This window comes from Glycine max, chromosome 13 (assembly GCF_000004515.6).
Source record: "Glycine max cultivar Williams 82 chromosome 13, Glycine_max_v4.0, whole genome shotgun sequence".
NCBI lineage: Eukaryota > Viridiplantae > Streptophyta > Magnoliopsida > Fabales > Fabaceae > Glycine > Glycine max.
Window position 1 is genome coordinate 17,433,351 of NC_038249.2, and position 21,302 is coordinate 17,454,652.

Sequence of the window (21,302 nt, forward strand, 5' to 3'; positions counted from 1 at the left end):
TTTATTTATTTATAAAATCTCATCATTTTTCTAAAACTCTATTTATTTATAAATAACAATCCTTTTTAATCTAGATTACAAAAATTGGGATGTTCATAACCCAAATTTTGTACAATCATTCCTATTTATAATATCAGACTTCAAACAACTTGTTTTCTAAACAAAATAACAACTATCAGAACAAAAATAACAACTAGCATAATTAATCCTATTTATTTTTTAATTCCTTTATTCCTATTATTACAATTTCCCTCCCCGTCAAACTAGGACTTGTCCCCAAGTCCTTTACACGACTCTCCACTCAAAATCGGGATATTTTCTTTGCACCTTGTGTAATTCTTTCCATGTTGCATCCTCGGGGTTGGTTTGTTCTCACTGCACTAATACTTCAGTAATGACTTTATTGTTCTTCTTTTTCACTCTTCTATCCAATATGACCATTGGTCTGATCATTAAGTCTCCATCTTCATTGAATCTCGGTAATTATTTTGAAACTACATGGTCACCATGATGTTTTTTTTAATAATGACACATGAAATACATTGTGAATCCTGGTATCTGCCGGAAGGTCTAATCTGTATGTTACCCTCCCTATCCTTTCAATAACCTTGTAGGGACCATAATACCTCGTTGATAGCTTGTGAAAGAATGTATTTGCCAAGGAGTGTTGCTTGTATGGTTGAATCTTCAAGTACACAAGATCTCCAGAATTAAACTCTTTGTCTATCATCTTCTTGTATGCATACATCTTCATTCTCTCTTGAGCTTTACTGAGATTTTCTTGCAACATTCTTCCAATCTGCTTTCTTCTTTTCACAGTGTAATCTATTGTTCTCCCTTGTTTATCAAATTAGGACTTGTAGGGACATACCCATATAAGGCCTCAAAAAGTGTCATTTGGGTGGCTGTATGAAACTTGGTATTATACCATAGTTCTGCCATTGCTAAATGATTTGTCCGCTGTTTGGGCATATTTCCTGTAGCATATCTCAAATAAGCTTCTAGGGATTTGTTGAGATTCTCAGTTTTCCATCATTTTGTGGATGGAAGGCTGTGGATCTTGACAATTTAACACCATGTAACTGCATTAAACCTGTCTAGAAAGTGCTTAAAAAAATTGTATCTCTGTCTGAAATGATTTCCTCTGGCCATCTATGCAATCTCACAACTATGTTCATGAATAATTCTGCTACTTTTGCTGCACTCAATGGATGTCCTAAAGCTATGAAATTGGCATATTTAGTAAATCTATCTACATTACTAATATGACACTCATCCCATCAGACTTAGGCAAACCTATGATGAAATCCATAGAGATTGATTTCCATGCTCTATCCGGTATAGATAGAGGTTGAAGAAACCCCGCAGGTAGCTGAATTATTGATTTGAATCTTTGACAAGTGGTGTATTCCCTAATCCACTTCTTTACCTCCCTTTGTAATCCTTTCCAATAAAATTGCTCCTTAATCCTTCGGTAAGCGAGTTCAATTCCCAAATGTCCTCCAATAGGTGAACCATGAAAATGACTTAATATTTTATTTCTTAAGTCCTGTTGAGCCCCTATGACCACTTTACCTTTTCTTTTCAACAACATACCATCAAAAGTGAAAAGTTTATGGGGTTGCTGTGTAAGTCTTATCTTATCCACCAATTTCTGTAATTTTGAATATGCCTTCCAAGACCCAATAGCTTCAGTCATCAAATGAGGTGAAAAGTGTAATATTGCTGCTATACTTGCATTATGCCTAACCTTCAACAATGCATCTGCCACCAAATTATCCTTCCCTTTTTTATATTCTATGCTGAAATCTAAGCCCATAAGTTTTTGTAGACCCCAAATTTGCATCAAAGTAGTCAGAGGTTGCAATAATAAGTGATGAAGAGCTTTTTGATCCGTTTTTATGATGAAATGTTGTCCCCATTGTTGGACCTTGTGGCCTTAATAATCTTAAGAAGGATAGGCTTAGAATGCAGAAGAAGAAACAACAATCAATTTAACAATGTTCTTTAAACATGCAAGACACAATTGGTTGCAACAAAATAAATAAGATAAGGGAAGAGAGAATGCAAACACAGTTTTATACTGGTTCGGCCACACCTTTGTGCCTACATCCAGTACTCAAGCAACCCACTTGAGTTTTCCACTATCTTTGTAAAATCCATTGCAAAGTCTGAACCACACAGGGACAACCCATCCCTTGTGTTCAGATGCTTTACAACAAGAGACTCACAGTCTCTTAACCAATCTCATTGAATAAGAAGAATGAAAGAAGAATTCTATCTTCAAGAGAAGAATATTACAATGAAGATCCATGGATGAACTCTTAATGGATTTGCAAGTATTTGCCCAAGAGTTCTTGAGAGAGTATTTTACAATAAAGTTCTCTTGGAATCTCTCTCATTTTCTTTTGAGAGGATAAGACATTTTTGCCAAACAAAACTCTCTCTTCAATTTCGTCCTAAGTCACACACATATATAGGCCTTTGATGGCCATTCAAAATCCAAATGATAAGATGTGACTGTTGGCGATATTCCTTGAAAATCCTCTCTGGTAATCAATTACAGAATTAGTGTAATTGATTACATAATTGTTTTTCTTGAATAGTTGTGACTCTTCATTTAAAATTTGAATTCCCAACGTTCAGAGTCTCTGGTAATCGATTACATATGATGTGTAATCGATTACTCACTTTCAAACCATTGGTAATCGATTACATGTGCCTTGAATGACTTGAAACCTTTCATTGTGAGGAAAGGCTTGATCTTGAAGAAATCTTGAATCAAGGCTTGGTTTGTTGAAACAATCTTGTATTAATCTTGAAGCAAAATGAGCCTTGTTTGATTCTTCTTTTGACATCATCAAAATCATGTATACATATATTCACATTCTCCCCCTTTTTGATGATGACAAACATGTAATTTCTTCTCAACACCATCAAAGCTTGCATGATTTACATTCTCCCCCTTTCTCAAGAAAATTCTTAATTCTTCTTGACATCATCAAAATCTTCATGATTTACACCCATAAGTAGTGCTGCCATTTTTTTACTGCAAACAAAACTGCATAAAACTCCTTCTCATAAGCTGACAACAACTTGTACTTAGGTCCCATTGCCTTGCTGATGTAAGCAATATGATGTCCATTTTGCAGCAGAACAACCCTAATGCCTCCTCCAGATGCATCGGTCTCAATGGTGAAGGTTTGTTTGAAGTCTGGCAACCTCAACACTGGTGCAGACATGAGCGTCTGTTTAAGGCTCTCAAATGCAGTTACAGTTGCTTCAGTCCACTTGAACGCCTTCTCATTTTTAAGAAATTTTGTTGGTGGGGCTACAATCTTTTCATAATTCCATATGAACCTTTTGTAATATCCAGAGAGTCCAAGAAATCCTCTTAGTTCTTTAGCTGTTGTTGGTGTTAGCCACTGTTGAATTGCTGAAATTTTGTCTTTGTCTGGTTGTACCCCTTGAATTGAAATCACATGGCCCAAATATGCTATTTTCTTTTTTCCAAAACTGCATTTTTTTATAGTTGACCACCAAGCCATTTTCCTTCAGTATTTGTAATGTTATCGTCAAACATTCCATATGATCATTCCAAGTCTTATTATAAACTAGGATGTCATCAAAGAATACTAAGATAAACTTCCTTAAATAGCTTCTAAAGATATCATTCATGAGTGATTGGAATGTGGTCAGGGCATTACACAAACCAAAGGGCAACACAACCCACTCATAATGTCCACTATGTGTTCTAAATGTTGTCTTATGTATATCCTTGTCAGCCATTCTTACTTGGTTATACCCACTTCTAAGATCCAGTTTAGAAAAATAACATGTCCCATTTAATTCATCTAGCAATTCCTCTATTAGTGGCATTGGAAACTTATTTTTTATGGTAAATGCATTAAGTTTCCTGATATCTGTGCAACACCTCCAAGAGGCATCCTTCTTTTTTACCAACACCAACGAAGAAGCATAAGAACTAGTATTTTCCCTTATAAATCTTGTTGCAAATAAATTATACACTTGTTTTTCAATTTCTTCTTTTTGGACATGCGGATATCTATATTCTTTTGAGCAGACTGGTGTGTCATTGATCATATTGATCTTGTGATCACATTTCCTCTTAGGTGGCAGGTGTGTAGGTTCCTCAAATAACTATTGAAATTGTTGAAGAATTGTCGTGAGCTCGTGTTTTTGTTTTGTTGTTAGTGCCTCCTGCTCCACTGTATTTGTAACACTAAGCAAAATTGAACCATGCAAAACAAACAACATGCAATTACCTTGTACCAACTTGAGCTTTCCAGTCAATTCGTGAACTTCTGCACAAGGTTTCTCTCCTTGCAATGTCACTTTCTGGCCTTGATTTTGAAATCTCATTGTAAGAGTTGCACAATTCCAACATATTTCGTCAAGTGCCTGAACCATTGCATGCCTAAAATGATCCCAAAGTTGTTGCTAGGCAATATTAAGAAGTCTATTGTGAATGCGCAATCATTGAATTTCCATGTTATTTGCTCACACTTCCTAGTAATCAACAGTTTTTTATCTAAAGCAATTGTTACCGGAAAATCCTTGACAAACTGAGTTTTCAAACCAAACAACTTTACCCACTTGTCACTAATAAAATTATGCGTACTCCCTGTGTCCATCAAAAGCGACACTTTCTGCTTTTTGATCAATCCTTTAAGTTGCAAGGTATTGCCATATGCTATGCCTTGTAAAGCATTAAGGGAGATGTGGACATCTGCATCTTGAATCCTATCTATATTGCTAGCTATTATTGCTTGTTCGTCTTCACAATTATTTTTCTGCATCATCTCAACATCTATTTCTTCTTGAGTAGAGAAAATAACATTTAGCTTACCCCAAACTTTACATTTCGTCCTATGATTTTTATCCCACTTATCCCCACGGAACCACACAATCCTTTAGCAATCATGTCACTAACTTCCTTCCTAGAAATAGAAGTTGATGTGTTACCCTTAGAATTTGCCATTGCTAGTGACGACGTTGAATCCGTATGATAATTTTGTCCCAGACTCGTGATGGACTGGCTCCTCTGTGAATTAACAGGTACTGACCACGACCTTCTGAATCTTGTTTTAGATTCAAGACTGCCCTCTCTTTTCTGCTGCATCTTCTTTTCCAATTCTTTTAGAATTTCTTCTTGCAATCTTGCAATATGTACGGCTTCTTGCAAAGACTGCGGTTTGTGGACCCTTACTGATTTTTCCAACTCTGTTTTCAGTCACGACAAAAAAAAAAATTAATGCCATGGATTCGGACACCCCTACACGAGCCAGCAGAGAATCTTGCAATATGTACGGCTTCCTTTGTTCTGTGCTGAGATCTTGCTCCTTCTCCTTGTATTTCCTTTCTTTCACCTTACCCCTTCCTCTCAAGTGATTTTGTTGTCGATAACGGCCATGGAGTGTGCCGCAATCATCGTTCTTCCTCTACTTCTTTGCCTCTTGTTTTTGTACCTTGATCTTTGTTCTCTGTTCATTGTAATAAACTGTGCTGCATAATTGAATTGTTTCATTGGTGCTTTCATTGTGCTTCCATGGCTGAGAACACGCGTTTGAAGGATTTGCAAACATAAATTCGTACACATTCGGATGATATTCGTCGTATCGGTCAAACGATGAATATGCGTTACCAAGAGCAAAATGATTAGATGCTTCAGATCCAGAATTCTATGGATCAAATTCAGTAAGCGATGAATCTGTTATTGCATAATGCTTCTCAACCTCATGGAAGTTCTCCGAACAATGGCTCCCTGATGGTGCAACCGATTAATGCTTCGTTGCCTGCTAAAGAGATCTCACATGGATTTCCTCACTTCGATGGAACGACGCCAGTGATGGAGTGGATCTTCAAGATGGAGAAATTTTTCACTTATTATAATACTCCTGATGCGTCTAGAGTGGATATTGCGGCGATGCATTTTGATAAGGATGTAGTGGCATGGTTCCAGATGTCACAGAAATTATCTCTGGTGTCTACTTGGTCTGAGTTGACTCGTGCTCTAAAGTCTCAATTCGTTCCTTCACCTTTTGATTGTCCAATGGCTGAGCTCTTTAAGCTTCAACAAACAAGTTCAGTATCAGATTATTACCTCAAGTTTGTGTCTCTAGCTAATAGATCTTTGGGATTAAGTAATGAGGCTCTCCTTAATGGTTTCATTAGTGGTTTAAATCCTGATATTAGAAGAGATGTTGTTGCTATGTGCCCTCCTACCTTATTGCATGCAGTTGCTTTAGCTAAACTTTTTGAAGAAAAATATGGTCTTGTTTAGGAGCCATTTCGAAATTCCTATAGTCACAAATATTCCCAAATTTCTTCTACCCCAGTCTCTATTAATGCTTTACCAAAAACACAAATTAAATCCAGTTTACCTCTGCTTTTACCTACTCCACCAGACCCTCCAATTCGGTCCTCGAATGTAAAAAGGATTACTCCTGCTGAAATGCAATTGAGAAGGGAAAAAGGATTGTGTTATTTTTGTGATGAGAAATTCTTTTTTAATCATAAATGTCCTAATAGATAATTTCTGTTGTTGCAAATGAAAGATGATAATTAGGATCCTATTCGTAAAATTGTACCTCAGGGTACACAAGAAGATGAAATAGTAGAATCTGAAGATCATCATTTGTCTTTCAATGCTTTGAAAGGTGGTAGGGGAGTTGGTACTATCAAGTTCATAGATTATATTGAAAATTTACCAGTGACCGTGTTGATTGATGGTGGCAGTTTTGATAATTTTTTGCAGCCAAGGGTGGCCAAGTTTTTGAAATTACATGTGGAACCAACTACTCAATTTAGAGTAATTGAAAGGTAATGGTAATTATATGTCTATTGAAGGATTGGTTAAGCAATTGAAGGTTCATGCTCAAGGAAATACCTTTCAATTACCAATATTTTTGCTTCCTATTTTTGGTGTTGATCTCATTTTAGGAGCTAGTTGGTTGAAGACTATTGGCTCTCACATTGCTGATTATGATGCTTTGCAATTGAAGCTTTTGTGGAAGGGTAAATTTACTACTTTACAAGGAGATTGTATAAGAAGAATGGTGGCCACTAATTCCATTGCTGAAGTTTATAGCCTGCAGTTGATGGAGTCAGATGTTGTTCTTAAGTCTATGCTTGACTTACCAGTTATGATGGAGCCTGAATTAGCCTTATTATTGCACACTTATAGTGTGGTTTTTGATACTCCTAGCAGCTTCCCCCCATAGAGATTCCATGATCACTCTATTCCTTTATTGAGTGGTTCACAACCTGTTAAGGTTAAGCCTTACAGATACCCCTATAGTCAAAAGGAAGAAATTGAGAGATTGGTGTCACGAATGTTAGATGAAGGCATCATAAAACCTAGTAAGAGTCCTTTTTCTTCTCCCATTATATTGGTAAAAAAGAAAGATGGTTCATGAAGGGCGTGTATTGATTATAAGGCTCTTAATGCAATTACTATCAAGGACAACTTCCTTATTCCGACTGTGGATGAGTTGATTGATGAGTTTTTTGGAGCTTCCTTCTTTTCTAAATTGGATCTAAGGTCTAGTTATCACCAAATTTTGTTAAATCTGGATGACAAACATAAGACAACATTTAGGGCTCATCATGGCCACTATGAGTGGTTGATTATGCCATTTGACTTAACCAATGCTCCTGTTACTTTTCAGAGCCTTATGAATGACATTTTTGCTGGAATATTAAGAAAATTTGTACTGATTTTCTTTGATGATATTCTGGTGTATAGTGCTAATTCGAAAGACCATTTATACCATTTGGAAGTGGTTTTAAGTATCTTGAAACAACATCAATTGTTTGCAAGGTTTTTTAAATATTGTTTTGGAGTTCAACAGATTGATTACTTGGGACATACACTGTCTGGTTCAAGAGTAGCTATGGAGGGAACTAAATTGGAAGCTATTCAAAAGTAGCCTGAGCCTAGTAATATCAAACAGTTGAGAGCATTTTTAGGACTCACATGTTATTATAGGAGGTTTGTTAAGTCTTATGCTAGCATTTCAACCCTTTTAACTGATTTGTAGAAAAAGGATTCTTTTAAAAGAAGTGTTGCTGCATCAGAAGCATTTCAACAACTCAAAATTTCCATGACATCTGCTCCTGTATTGGTTATTCCTAATTTCAAGGAAATTTTTGTATTGGAGACGGATGCCCTAGGAAGTGGAGTTGGTGCTGTCCTTAGCCAAAATAAGCATCCAATTGCTTATTTCTCTAAGAAATTGTCCTTAAGGATGTAGAAGCAGTCTGCTTATATTTGAGAATTCTATGCTATTACTCAAGCTTTGGAAAAATTCAAACATTATCTTGTGGGTCATAAGTTCATAATTAAAACAAATCAGAAAAGCCTTGAAGAATTGTTAGAACAGAAGTTGCAAACTCCTAAACAACAACAATGGCTTCCTAAGTTCTTGGGGTTTGACTTTACAATTTAGTATAAACCAGGGAAAGAAAATATACCTGCTGATGCTTTATCTAGGAGCTTCATGATGGCTGCATCTACTCTTATACATTCGTGGATTAATCAAGTGATGGATTTGACTCAAACTGATTCTCAATTATCCAAAATTTATCAAAACTGTTTGCAAGGTTAGAATCCATCTTCTAAATATGGTATTCAGAATGGCTTTTTGTTCTTTAAAGGCAAAATTATGTTACCTCATGATGTTGGGCTGCTTAATCAGACCATGGAAGAATTTCATAGTTCTAAAATTGGTGGACATTCTGGAATTAATAGAACAACAGCTAGAATTGGTGCTCAATTTTATTGGAATGGTATGAGAAGTGATATTAGTAAATTTATGAGAGAATGTGTCATATGTCAACAAGCTAAAGTTGATCATGTTTTGCCAGCTGGGTTGTTACAGCCTCTTCCCATTCCTCAACAAATATGGGAAGACATAGCAATGGACTTTATTGTTCAATTGCCTTCTTCACAAGGATTTACAACCATTTTTACAGTAGTTGATAGATTGTCCAAATTTGGGTACTTTATTCCTTTGAAGTCTGAGTTTAACAGCAAGGTTGTGGCTGAAGTTTTCATTACCAACATTGTCAAAATTCATGGTTTTCCAAAAACCATTGTTTCTGACAGAGATAGAATTTTTATTAGCACTTTTTGGCAACAATTTTTCAAAGCTCAAGGCACAACATTGGTCATGAGCTCTTCATATCACCGTCAGTCTGAAGGCCAGCCTAAGAATCTTAATAAGACCATTGAGATGTATCTAAGGTGCTTTGTATTTGAACATCCTAAGAGTTGGGTTACTATGCTACCTTGGGCTCAATTTTGGTAGAATACTTCCTTCCACCAAAGCTTGGGTATGACACCATTTCAAGCAGTTTTTGGTAGACCTCCACTAGCGGTGATGCACTACGAGGTTGATCCTAAAGATCCTGATCCACTCAAGGATTTATTACAACTACGTGATCAACTTTTGAGCAAGCTTAAAAGTAATTTACTAAAGGCTCAACAATATATAAATATGCAAGCTGATAAGAAAATAAGAGATTTGCAATTTAAGGTTGGTGATATGATTTTAGTTAAGCTACAGCCTTACAGGAAACAATCAGTGGCTTTGAGGAAGCATCAGAAGCTAGGCATGCGCTATTTTGGTCCATTTCTAGTGATTGAAAAAATTGGTACGATTGCATATAAAGTACAACTGCCTGAGTCTGCTAAAATACATCATGTATTTCATATTGCTCTTCTAAAACCATTTCATGGCAAAAGTTCTCCACCATATCTTCCTTTTCCACTCACTTCTAGTGAATTGGGACCAACGCTTTGCCCATGGAAGGCGTTGGATGTTCGAGTTATCAAACGTTTAGAAGCTATTGTGTCCCAATTATTGATTCAATGGGAAGCAACTAAAGCTAAGGATGCTACTTGGGAAGACTTGCGGGATATATGTGAATCTTATCCTCAGTTCAACCTTGAGGACAAAGTTGTTTTCTATGAGAAGAGTAATGTAACGTGCATAAAGAAGGAAGGAGATTTGGCGCGAAATTCAATTATTAGAAGGGAGGGACACACGTGGCCCACGATCCACAAAGTAAGGGAGGCAGGTGTAGCACAAGGTTGAGGAGGGAGAATATAAGGCTGGAGGATTACACGTTGTAGGATTATTCGGAGGTGATTCCCTTCCTTTGTTCTCTACTTCTTCTTTACTGAGATCTTGCTCCTTCTCCTTGTATTTCCTTCCTCTCACCTTACCCCTTCCTCTCAGGTGATTCTGTTGCCGATAACGGCCGAGGAGTGTGTCGTGATCATCGTTCTTCCTCTACTTCGTTGCCTCTTGTTTTTGTACCTTGATTTTGTGCTGCATAATTGAATTATTTCATTCACTCACTCTTAACCTTACAAGAGAATTGTAGAGGATACACGATAATCTGATGATTGTATTATTCATAACCCAAATTCTATACACTCATTCCTATTTATAATATCAGAATTCAAATAACTTGCTTTCTAAACAAAAATAACAACTAACATAAAAATAACAACTAACAGAACAAAAATAACAACTAAAATAGAATTAATCCTATTTATTTTTTAATTCCTTTATTCCTATTATTACAATCCACCTTGAACGTCTTTTTGATTATGAGAATAAAAACCAGGAGTTGCAGCAGTTTGTGTCTCAATAGGAGTTGCAGCAGTTCACTGATTATGTTTCCGGCGACGTGGAAGAGAATATACTTGATGATGGAGCAGTTTTCTTTTTGTTTTAATTTTGATATAATTTGGTTGAAAGATAACAAGAGTTAACTTCTATCTGCCTAATGCTGTATCTCTCCTTCACGTATGGCATAATTACTGTCCTCGGACTGACATGTGGTTCCTCATCAGTATATAATTTCTATTATTTTAAATTATCTTTTTATATTTTTATTTTATTTTTTAGATTTAAATATATTTTTTCTTTTTATAATTTAATATTTTCTTGTTAATTTTGATTGCTATAAGTATTTTTGTTTACCTTTAGTTTATGTTTTTTAATTTTAGTTCTTTTAATATTTTAATTTTTTTCTTTTATAATTTTCATAAATTCATACAATCACGAATCAAAATAAAAAAACATAAATGTATAAGAATTAAAAATAAATAATTTTTTATAGGAACTAAAATTAAAAAATATATAAACTTATAGAAGTGAAAATTATATTTAAACTTTTTACATATATTAAAAATATAGTTGGAATCTATTATTTTATATCATAGTCCAACAAATAGATAGGATCTATTAATGGTATTGTAATACTGAGTATATTTTTTTAATAACATTTATAACTATTCTCATTGTAAATTTTTTTAATAATAAAGTTAAATTAGAAAACCAAAAGAAAAAATAAAAATTAATAAATTATATTTGAATAAAAGTTCTTCTAAAAAAATTAAAATAAAATTAATTAACTATATAATATGCCTAAGTCCCCAAAATTATTAGACATAACCCTGATTTTGATCCTCCAATTAAAAAATTACTCAGTTTAGTTTCTCAAATTAATGAAATGCTATTTCTAGTCCCGAGAGTAAATTTGAGGAATTAAAAAAGTAGATATTTAGTCCTCTAAAATAAAGTTGAGACTAAAAATAATATTTCACAAATTTATGGAATTAAAATGAACAAAATTTTAATTGAGAGACAAAAACTAAAAACAATTAAGTTTTTTTGGTAGTGACGGTCTGCCCAATCGAGGAGGATGAGTTGTACCCGTATCCTGCATGTTAGGAGCGTATTTAAATGTTGAAGATATATATATATATATATATATATATATATATATATATATATATATATATATTAATGAAATCCACCGATTCATGAAAGTATATTGTTAAAATGGAAGTTAATGTGAAGAAGAGTGGAGAGAGTGATGGCATGAGAAAACTGTTAAGTTTTATAGTTTATATGTAGAGAGAGATATAAAACAATTAATATATGTTTTATGGAGCTATTTTTTGTCCAGTGTGAATTTGGTGGAACTGTTTTTTCATTTATTGCCTTCATTAGAATTTGGGGTGAAGTTTGCTTTAATTTATTTTATTTTGTCACTATAACATTTGGTGGAAATAATTTATCAGCCGATAATAAATATTCCTTGAGGTATTAGGTTGGTCTTCTTTAGAGAAGTTTCTCTTAACCATATTTTTTTTATTTAAAAAAATTAAACTTAAGACTTTACTTAAGAAGATTAAGTTTATTTTCACTCAGACCAACAACATATTGACGCTCAATTTATTTTATAAATACAACATATTGACGCTCAATTTATTTTATAAATAGTAATTTGTATGTCTTTTAATTTATAAAAACTTTATGAAAACATTGCTAATTTTTGAAAGGTTAAGGAATGTTATATTATTTATAATGGAACAGTTTGAATTGAATAAAATGGTCTTTTGTGAAGAATAGACATGGTTTATAAATAAATAAATAGAAGTGTAATGTCTATCTATTATTATCTTATGTTTGAATTGCAGAATTCTAATTTACCATTGCAACCCTAACAATCCAATTTATTATTCTATGATGATTCATTCATTCAATCAAGGTTTTAAAAATTGGTTATTGTCAAGGTTGTTAAAATTGTAATTTACATCATCTAATTGCATGATGTTACATGTTAGGTACCCCTTTTGTTTAAATGTGTTCTACAAATCATGTAGAAGTGAGATTGCACTTCAGATCGTGATCTTCTACACTTAATTAAGAGATTGTTGATCCCCTAAGAGTCAGAAGAAATAGAAAAGCAAGCGACCACTCTGAATTAGGCACTCGTTGTGGGGTACTTAGCAATCGCAATTGCCATAAATTACAATGTTTTGTGGGCTTCACAATAGCTCTTCCACTTGCATTGTGGTCAGACATGACTATCTGACTTGCATTTGCATTGTCGTTGGCCTTATTTGTGAGGATATCTACAAAAAATGTCCTTTAAGGCATGTTGACGTGACATAATAATGTCATCAAGTGATGATGTGACATGATGACATCATCAGTCCATTTGTTATGTCATCATTTTTGTAATAGAGACTAACAATAAGGACAAAAAGAAAAAAAATATAATTTGTTGAGATTAAAGCAAAAAAATATTGCTAGAACGAAAAACAAAAAAATGCTAAATTGATGTTGGACACTAAACAACCCAGACATCTTTTATTGTTTTGATGAAAACAAAGATATAAAATTTATGTTAACCAATTTGTTATATGTAAGTAAGCAGGATTGATGACTCGAAGTAACACTAGAAGAGACTTATCCATTTGTGGATTCCTCATCTACTGGAAGCAGGAAGTACTTGTCTAGTCCATCCAAACAACAATTGGAATATGAATGCTTATTCGAATTTATCAGTTTATTCTTGTTTATATGATTTTGTTTAAAATGAACATGTTTGTGAATCTATCTTATATTTTCTTTTGTATGTCTAACGATCATATTGAGTTATGAATGATAGATATAGAAAGTCTTAATTCTATCAAACAAAGACACGCAATATGTGCTTATCAAAGGAAACAAGATCAAGCCTCACAACAATCATATTATTCAATCCTGAAGATACTCTCCACAATTACGAGACTATCTATAAATACAACATCAAGATTTGAAGAACGATGAAGAACACATGCATAAAAACAAAAGTCATGAATCAAGAAATAAGAGAAAAGAAAAAGATCTATTGAGAAATACATTGAGCTTAAGAAAGTTTATCCTTTGTGATATACAAAGTACTTGTGAGAGATTAGAACTTCATTGTAAATACACTTTTTGGGTGTTGTAAAAAATCTCTGATTCTATATCAAATTTCTGTGTGTGAAAGCCAGGAGTGAATTAGTGACAAAAGAATATTTGGATGTTCTTAGATTCATGGGGAATATAATGTTTGTGCCAGTAGGGGCCTTGAAAATAATTGTAAACTAGAAGAGGCAAAAAAGAACATTTGTTGTAATCAAATTTGATCAGTAGAACCCTTTAGTGGTTGGTAAAGGAGAACTGGATGTAGCTCAAATTAAGTGAACCAGTATAGAATGATGTATTTTTAATAATTTTCTTTAACTTATCAAAGCATTTCAAATTCCACTATAGATACACATTGCACATAAGGTTTCCTCTAAAAAAAATAAGTTTTATACATCATTGGACAACAATCCACCTATACTTAAAAAAAACTTATCTTAGTCACTGGACAAAGGCTTTTAACAAATTTGTTTATTAAATAAACATCTTTCATTTGAAAAGATTTTATATTTTGACTAACACACTATTCAACTCCTTTCCAATGTGATTTATTGTATTTCAATTGCAAGGACAAAAAGTATATGTAAGTTTTTGTCTACTTTTGAATTAAAGGCTCAATTTTTTACTCTTTCTTTTTTTTTTTCCTAATTTACCTTTTTTTTCTATTTGCTCTTCTATATCATCTCCTTCTTCTCCCCCTTTGTGCTTATTCACAAGATTTTAGCCACGATGGTAGTGTTTCGGACATGGTGGGATGCTCAGTGTGAAACTGGAATTAAATTTTGTCAACGCATTCAACACGAGCAAGCATATATTCTTGATGACGAAGTTGTCAATGTATCTGAGTGTGTTGACTTAAATGCATAACTACTCTGATTTTTTCTTGCTTTCTTCATTATATCTTGTTGAATTCAAGAGTTCAAAAACTAAAACAACTAGAATAAGAAGAAAAAAAGGATCTTGTATAAACAAAAAGTCTTTGGATAATTTACAATTTATATTTTTGCAAAAGATCACAAAGACTATCAATTTAAAGTCTTGATTTTATGGTTTTAATTTAAAGATCACTTTTTATTGTATTAGTTCTCCCTGGAGTTGTAAGAGTAAAAAACAAACCCATTAGCTTGAACTTCACAAATTACTTGCAGATATCACATTTGCACTTCATCCTTGGTTTTGTCAATATCGTTGGCTGCCCTTTCCAAATTTTGAATCGGAGTCCTATTTTTTCGTTTTTCTGCCTCAGCTCCTTTACTTTGTCAATCATTGTGAGATTTGGCTCTTGTTGCCGTAGTGGAATCATGGATATTGAGAAAAGAAAACGGCGGAAGTTTCAAATCAATGGAAGATGGAATAAGTGGTAATTTGAGAAACAAAGAAAGAAAAATAGAAAATAAAAAGATAAAAGAGAAAAAAAATCCTAGCCTTTAATTCAAAAGTAAAAAAAAAAAATCCGATAGTCCAACAACTTTTTTTCATGATAGGAGACCTGTTTACCTTTCCCATGCTAACCGTAGCCATGAGTAAATACAAAACCCAAATGAGGTGTTCTTAGCATAGATTATTATGTAACTAGAGTTATTTTAGTTGGCTAATCTCTATGTAACAAGAGTTAATGAGTTAGTTATAACTTAGTTACTCTTGTAACTAACTATATAACAAACTAATATGACTAACTTTGTAAGTTGATTCATTCTATGCAATTCATTGCTTCCTTCATCTCTTTCTTTCTCTAACTTCCTCTGCAAGCTTCTTCTACAAGCTTTGCATTCATTCATTGATGGCAGACATGAGATTTATGATGGTATCATAACTCTTCCATTGAAGAGCTTTGCTGCGCAACTCTCAGATATTGCTTCTTTTCTAAGTTTCCTTTTGATTTCTTCATAATGACCAACAATTTACCTTTACAAGATCAATCCCTAAATGTAAACAGTCCATACTATTTTCATCCATGAGAAAATCCTGCAACTAGTTTCTTCGGTTCTTAATTCAACAAATTACAACTTGTGGAGCCGATCAATGCTCACTGCATTGAGTGCAAAAAATAAGGTTGAATTTGTAGACCAATCAATTCAAGTTTATCAATCGAATCATACACTTCATACAGCTTGGAAAAGATGTAACAACATGGTTTCCTGGCTTGTTCACTCAGTCTCACTTTCGATCAGACAGAGCATCCTTTGAATGGATAATGCATGAGACATATTAAAAGATTAGAAGTCAAGATACTCACAAGGGGATTTGCTTAGAATTTCATAATTGCAGCAGGACATGGATTCTATAAGGCAAGGTGATCAAACCATAACTAATTTTTCACAAATTTCCAAAGTGTACGTGTTATGCTCTTACCAGTGTTATGGAAAGAAAGAAAAAATATCGGATTATGCAGTTTCTTAGAGGCCTAAATGATCAATTTAACACTGTTAGATCCAACGTATTAATGATGGATCCATTACCTAGCATAGCTAAGGTTTTCTCATATGTTGTTCAACAAGAAAGACAATTTAACAGTAATAATGTAATGGGAAATACAAGTCTAATTAATGCAGTTAATACCAGTTCATCGAACGCAGGAAATTCGTGCACCTATTGTGGCAAAGATAATCACATTGTTGGTAGGTGTTTAAGAAAAATGGTTTTCCTCATAACTATACTTCTAGATGAGGAAGAGGAAACCAAGGTGGTTTTGGAATAGGGAACTCAGGAGGAAGAGGAAGTAAGTTGTGCACACATTGTGGTCTCACTAACCACACTGTAGCTGAGTGTTACAGAAAGCATGGTTATCCTCATGGACACAAGCTTTACAAGTCTCAGAGTTCAAACATCAACAACATCAGTAATGTGAAAGAAAAAGGTGATAACTCAGTTCAAGAGAGGAATCAAGAAGCAGAAAATGAAGATGTGAAGCTAACCACTCAGCAATATAAAGATTTGATGGCACTGTTGCAACAACAAAACACAGTTCATAACAACTCACATGTGAATCAAATTGGTACAGTTAACAAAAAGGGTAGTATATCCATTACTTGTAGTATAAGCAAGACCATTAAAGATGAGTGGATCTTTGATTCAGGTGCCACAAAATATGTCACATCCTTTCCTTATTTGCTTTCTTATGCAAAAAGATAAATCTTGTTATTGTTAGACTTCCTAATGGTCATAAAGTCACTGTATCTAGAGGATGTTCTATAAATACCTAGTTTTAAGTTCAATCTGATTTCAATATCCAAATTGGTCTCTTATTTGTCTTGCAAACTGACTTTCATGAATGACAAATGTTTTATACAGGATATGCAGAACCTACAGAGGATTGGTTTAGTTGATATGGTGGAAGGTCTTTACAGACTCAAGATGGTTCCTCTCAAGCCTCATGGAGAGTACAACTCTAATTCCATCTTTGTCCCTATTTGTCCTAGTGTTTCTAGTATTTCAGCTTTGTCATGTAATAAAATACCCATAGATTTGTGGCATTTTAGACTTGGTCATCCATCTTTTGAAAGATTGTTGTTTTCAAAACAACTTTATCCTATTCTTACATCAGACAAACATTTTATATGTGAGACTTGTCATAATTCAAAACATAAAAGATTGTCATTTCCCAACAATGATTCTCTCTCCTTGTGCTTTTGCTCTTATACATGTTGATACCTAGGGCCCTTGCAAGGAAACTTCTTTAAATGGTTACAAATATTTTCTCACTATAGTAGATGATTATTCAAGGGCTGTTTGGGTTTTCCTTATGAATTAAAAAGTTGAAACACAGTCTCATTTAAAGAATTTTGTTGCCAACGTTGAAAGACAATATGCATCAAAAGTAAAGATTATCAAATCTGACAATGGATCAGAGTTCATTATGAAACAGTTTTATGATGATATTGGCATTGTACATCAATGTTCATGTGTTGAAACTCCCCAATAGAATGGGATTGAAGAAAAAAACATCAAAATCTATTAAATCTAACTCGATCCTTGGTATTTTAGTTTAATTTACCATCTATTTTCTGGTCTTATGTCGTAATTCACTAAATTGTCCTTATTAATTGCATGCCAACCCCTTTCCTTGGCAATTAAACTCCTTATGAAAAATTGTATGGAACCATCTATGATATTGATTCTTTAAGGGTGTTTGGTTGTCTATGCTTTTCTAGCACTTTGACAACCAACAGAAAGAAGCTTGACCCAAGAGTTGCCACTTTTGTCTTTTTGGATTTCAAGCCAAACACAAAAGGATATATCACCTTTGATCTTAAAACCATGGCTATTTTTGTCTTTAGAAATGTCATTTTCTATGAGGGTTGCTTTCCATTTACTGACCAGAATAAACCAGATCATGTTACTGTCCTACCTATGTCTACTCCTTCTTCTCATAGCATTGATCAGTTTGATGACTCTTCTTCAGAATCACCAAGTGATCTTGTCTTGTCTATACCCAATGATCATAATTATGATCCCTTAACCTCATAGCAACCCACTTATAGATTTAGAAGATCCATGAGACATACATATACCAAGTAAGTATAAAGACTTCCATGTCACATACCCACCATCAACTGTTGCCAGTCACTCTACAGGTACTAGTCTCTATCCTCTTAGCTCTATCTTTTCCTATAACAGATTATCTCCATCTTATCACAACGTTATTTCATCTATCACACAAGATGTTGAACCTCAGTCATATAATGAAGCATCTAAGGATCCTAATTGGATTCAGGCCATGCATGTAGAGATCAAAGCATTAGAGCTTAATGATACTTGGATTCTTATTGATCTTCCTAAGCACAAAACTACAATTGGTTGTAAATGGGTGTACAAGATCAAACACAAATTTAATGGTTCAATAGAGAGGTATAAAGCCAGGATAGTGGCTAAAGGCTACACTCAAGTGGAAGGACAAGACTATCTAGATGCTTTCTCTCCAGTGGCTAAGTTAACCACAGTGAGACTTCTATTGGCTTTAGCTGTTATTAATCAGTGACATCTTAAGCAACTAGATGTGAACAATGCTTTCTTACATGGTGATTTAAATGAAGAAGTGTACATGACTATCCCCCAGGGTATGTAAGTGGCTAGAGCAGGACAAGTTTGTAGACTTCAAAGGTCTTTATGTGGCCTGAAACAAGCTAACATGCAATGGTATTCCAGATTATCATCTTTTCTAGTTTCCCAAGGATATAAACAATGTGCTTATGATCATTCTTTGTTTATTAAGCATGGTTTTAACACAATTGTTGTTTTACTGATTTATGTTGATGGCATTGTCCTATCAGGCAATGATTTGTCTGAAATTCAAAGGATTACACATCTTTTGGATAATGCTTTCAAAATAAAGGATTTAGGAGATTTAAGGTACTTTCTAGGTTTCGAGGTAGCCAGAAGTTCTACTGGTATAAACCTCTGTCAAAGGAAGTATGCACGAGATATTATCAATGATGCTAGCATGCTTGGTTCAAAGCCAGTGTCCACCCGTGATTACACCACCAAGTTGCATCAACACTCAGGGTCTCCTCTTTCAGCAGAGGATGCTTCTTCTTATAAGAGATTAATTGGGAGATTAATCTATCTGACTAACACAAGGCCAAATATTACATATGTTGTGCAACATCTAAGCCAATTTTTTGCTAATCCCACTTCAGATCATAAGCAAGTTACTTTTTGAATCCTTAGATACCTCAAAGGGACTCTAGGTGCAGGGATTTTTCTGTCTGCTGCTAGTAATATTCATTTAAAAGGTTTTAGTGATTTAGATTAAGCTGGTTGTATTGATACTAAAAGATCTATCTCTGGTTATGTTGTGTACATTGGTGATTCATTAATCTTGTGGAAGTCCAAGAAGCAAGCTATTGTATCCAGAAGTTCCTCTGAAGCTAAATATTGGGCTTTAGCAAATGCCACTTGTGAGCTACAATGACTTACTTATTTGCTGGAAGATTTTAAAATTGATTTCCAGCATCCTGTTGTATTGTACTGTGATAACAAATATGGTCAATCTTGTTTTTCATAAGAGGATAAAGCATATTGAAATTGATTGTCACATAGTTCAAAAAAAGATGCTTATTGGTCTTGTGAAATTACTTCTTGTTTCTTCTGCAAATCAATTAGCTAACATCTACACTAAGGCTTTCATGCCTGGTGCTTTCCAGTTTCTGTATTTCAAGTTAGGAATGTCTGATATCCATTCCTAACTTAAGGGAGACTCTTAGCATAGATTACTATGTAACTATAGTTAGTTTAGTTTGTTAATCTCTATGTAACGAAAGTTAATGAGTTAGTTAGTCTTGTATTCCAAGCTAGTAATGTGTGATATTCATTCTATGCAATTCATTACTTCCTTCATCTCTTTTTCTCTCTAACTTCCTCTGCAAGCTTTGCATTCATTTATTCGTGTCAGACATGAGATTTGTGAGGAGTATGAGTAAAAAGAGTTTAGAAATAGCAATCCCATTCACCAAGCTGTACGTGTTGGTGCTGATCCAGCTTTATAAGACCCTTATCACATAAGCCCAAAGCTAAAGAAAGAAATCGCATGAAGGCCCCAGAGAAACAAAAAAAAGAAAACGAATATTTCCCCAGAGTGTGTATATTACAAAACACCAAATTTCACTTCAACGCTGAGATTCGAGAATAAATAGAAAAAAAACGTAGAAGGAAGGTTAAGACTTAAGAGAGGTTGTAGCAATGTTCTTTTTCTTCGTGGGAGGGTTACCGCAAGAGTTGCGGCAGGTGCTGAAATCTGGTGTGGGCAAGTGCACGTGCTGCGCCAACAACCGCGTCGATCTCGTCAACTACGACAAGGTTCTCAAACTCTTCTTCGTTCCTGCCGCCCGGAACCGCCGCCGATTCGGCGTCGGCGAAGGTTCCCGGCGCCTTGCGCTGCCGTTTATGCGACCGCGCGGTGGAGGCTGACTTCCGATTCTGCCCCTTCTGTGGCTCCGAACTGTGAAGAGAGATGTGTCAAGAGAGGTTTTGGGAAAATTTAAAATTAAAAAAAAAAAAAACTGAGGGTTTATTAGTTGTTTTGTTATGTACAATACTATGATCGTATTATTTTTTTGTTGTAGAAATCGTAAAATAATTTCGGAAATTGTACTTGAAGAATGCAAAAACATATGCCTTTGTTGCGTTGGAATTTTGTGTCACTTTTTAAGCTTTATTTAGAATTCACTGTAAAGTTTGGCTAAGTTTATTCTTTAAAAATAATTGTTTATTGAAAAAAATTAAAAATTAAATAGTTAGTTTTTAGTTGGAGGTTTATGTATGATAAATTTAAACTTTGATAGAATTTATTTAATTTTTTTACTGATCATATTCATAATAATATCCATGATATAATAATATCCATAATATTGGAAGTAATCACTCATCTTCGACATTTTAGTTTATAATAAGTTAAAAGCTTTAAAAGAGAAAGATAATGTAAGATTTTAAAAATATATCATTTATTAATTTGTATAATTTTATTTGGACTTAAATAATAATAATAAAATTTGCATAATTCTTAAGAAAAATAAGGGTATAAAA

General features: G+C 34.0%; 1 pseudogene; it reads left to right on the forward strand.

Annotated features, from left to right (window-relative positions):
- Positions 1 to 20,090: 20,090 nt before the first annotated feature.
- Positions 20,091 to 20,910, forward strand: LOC112998755 (uncharacterized; annotated as a pseudogene).
- The last annotated feature ends 392 nt before the right edge of the window (positions 20,911 to 21,302 follow it).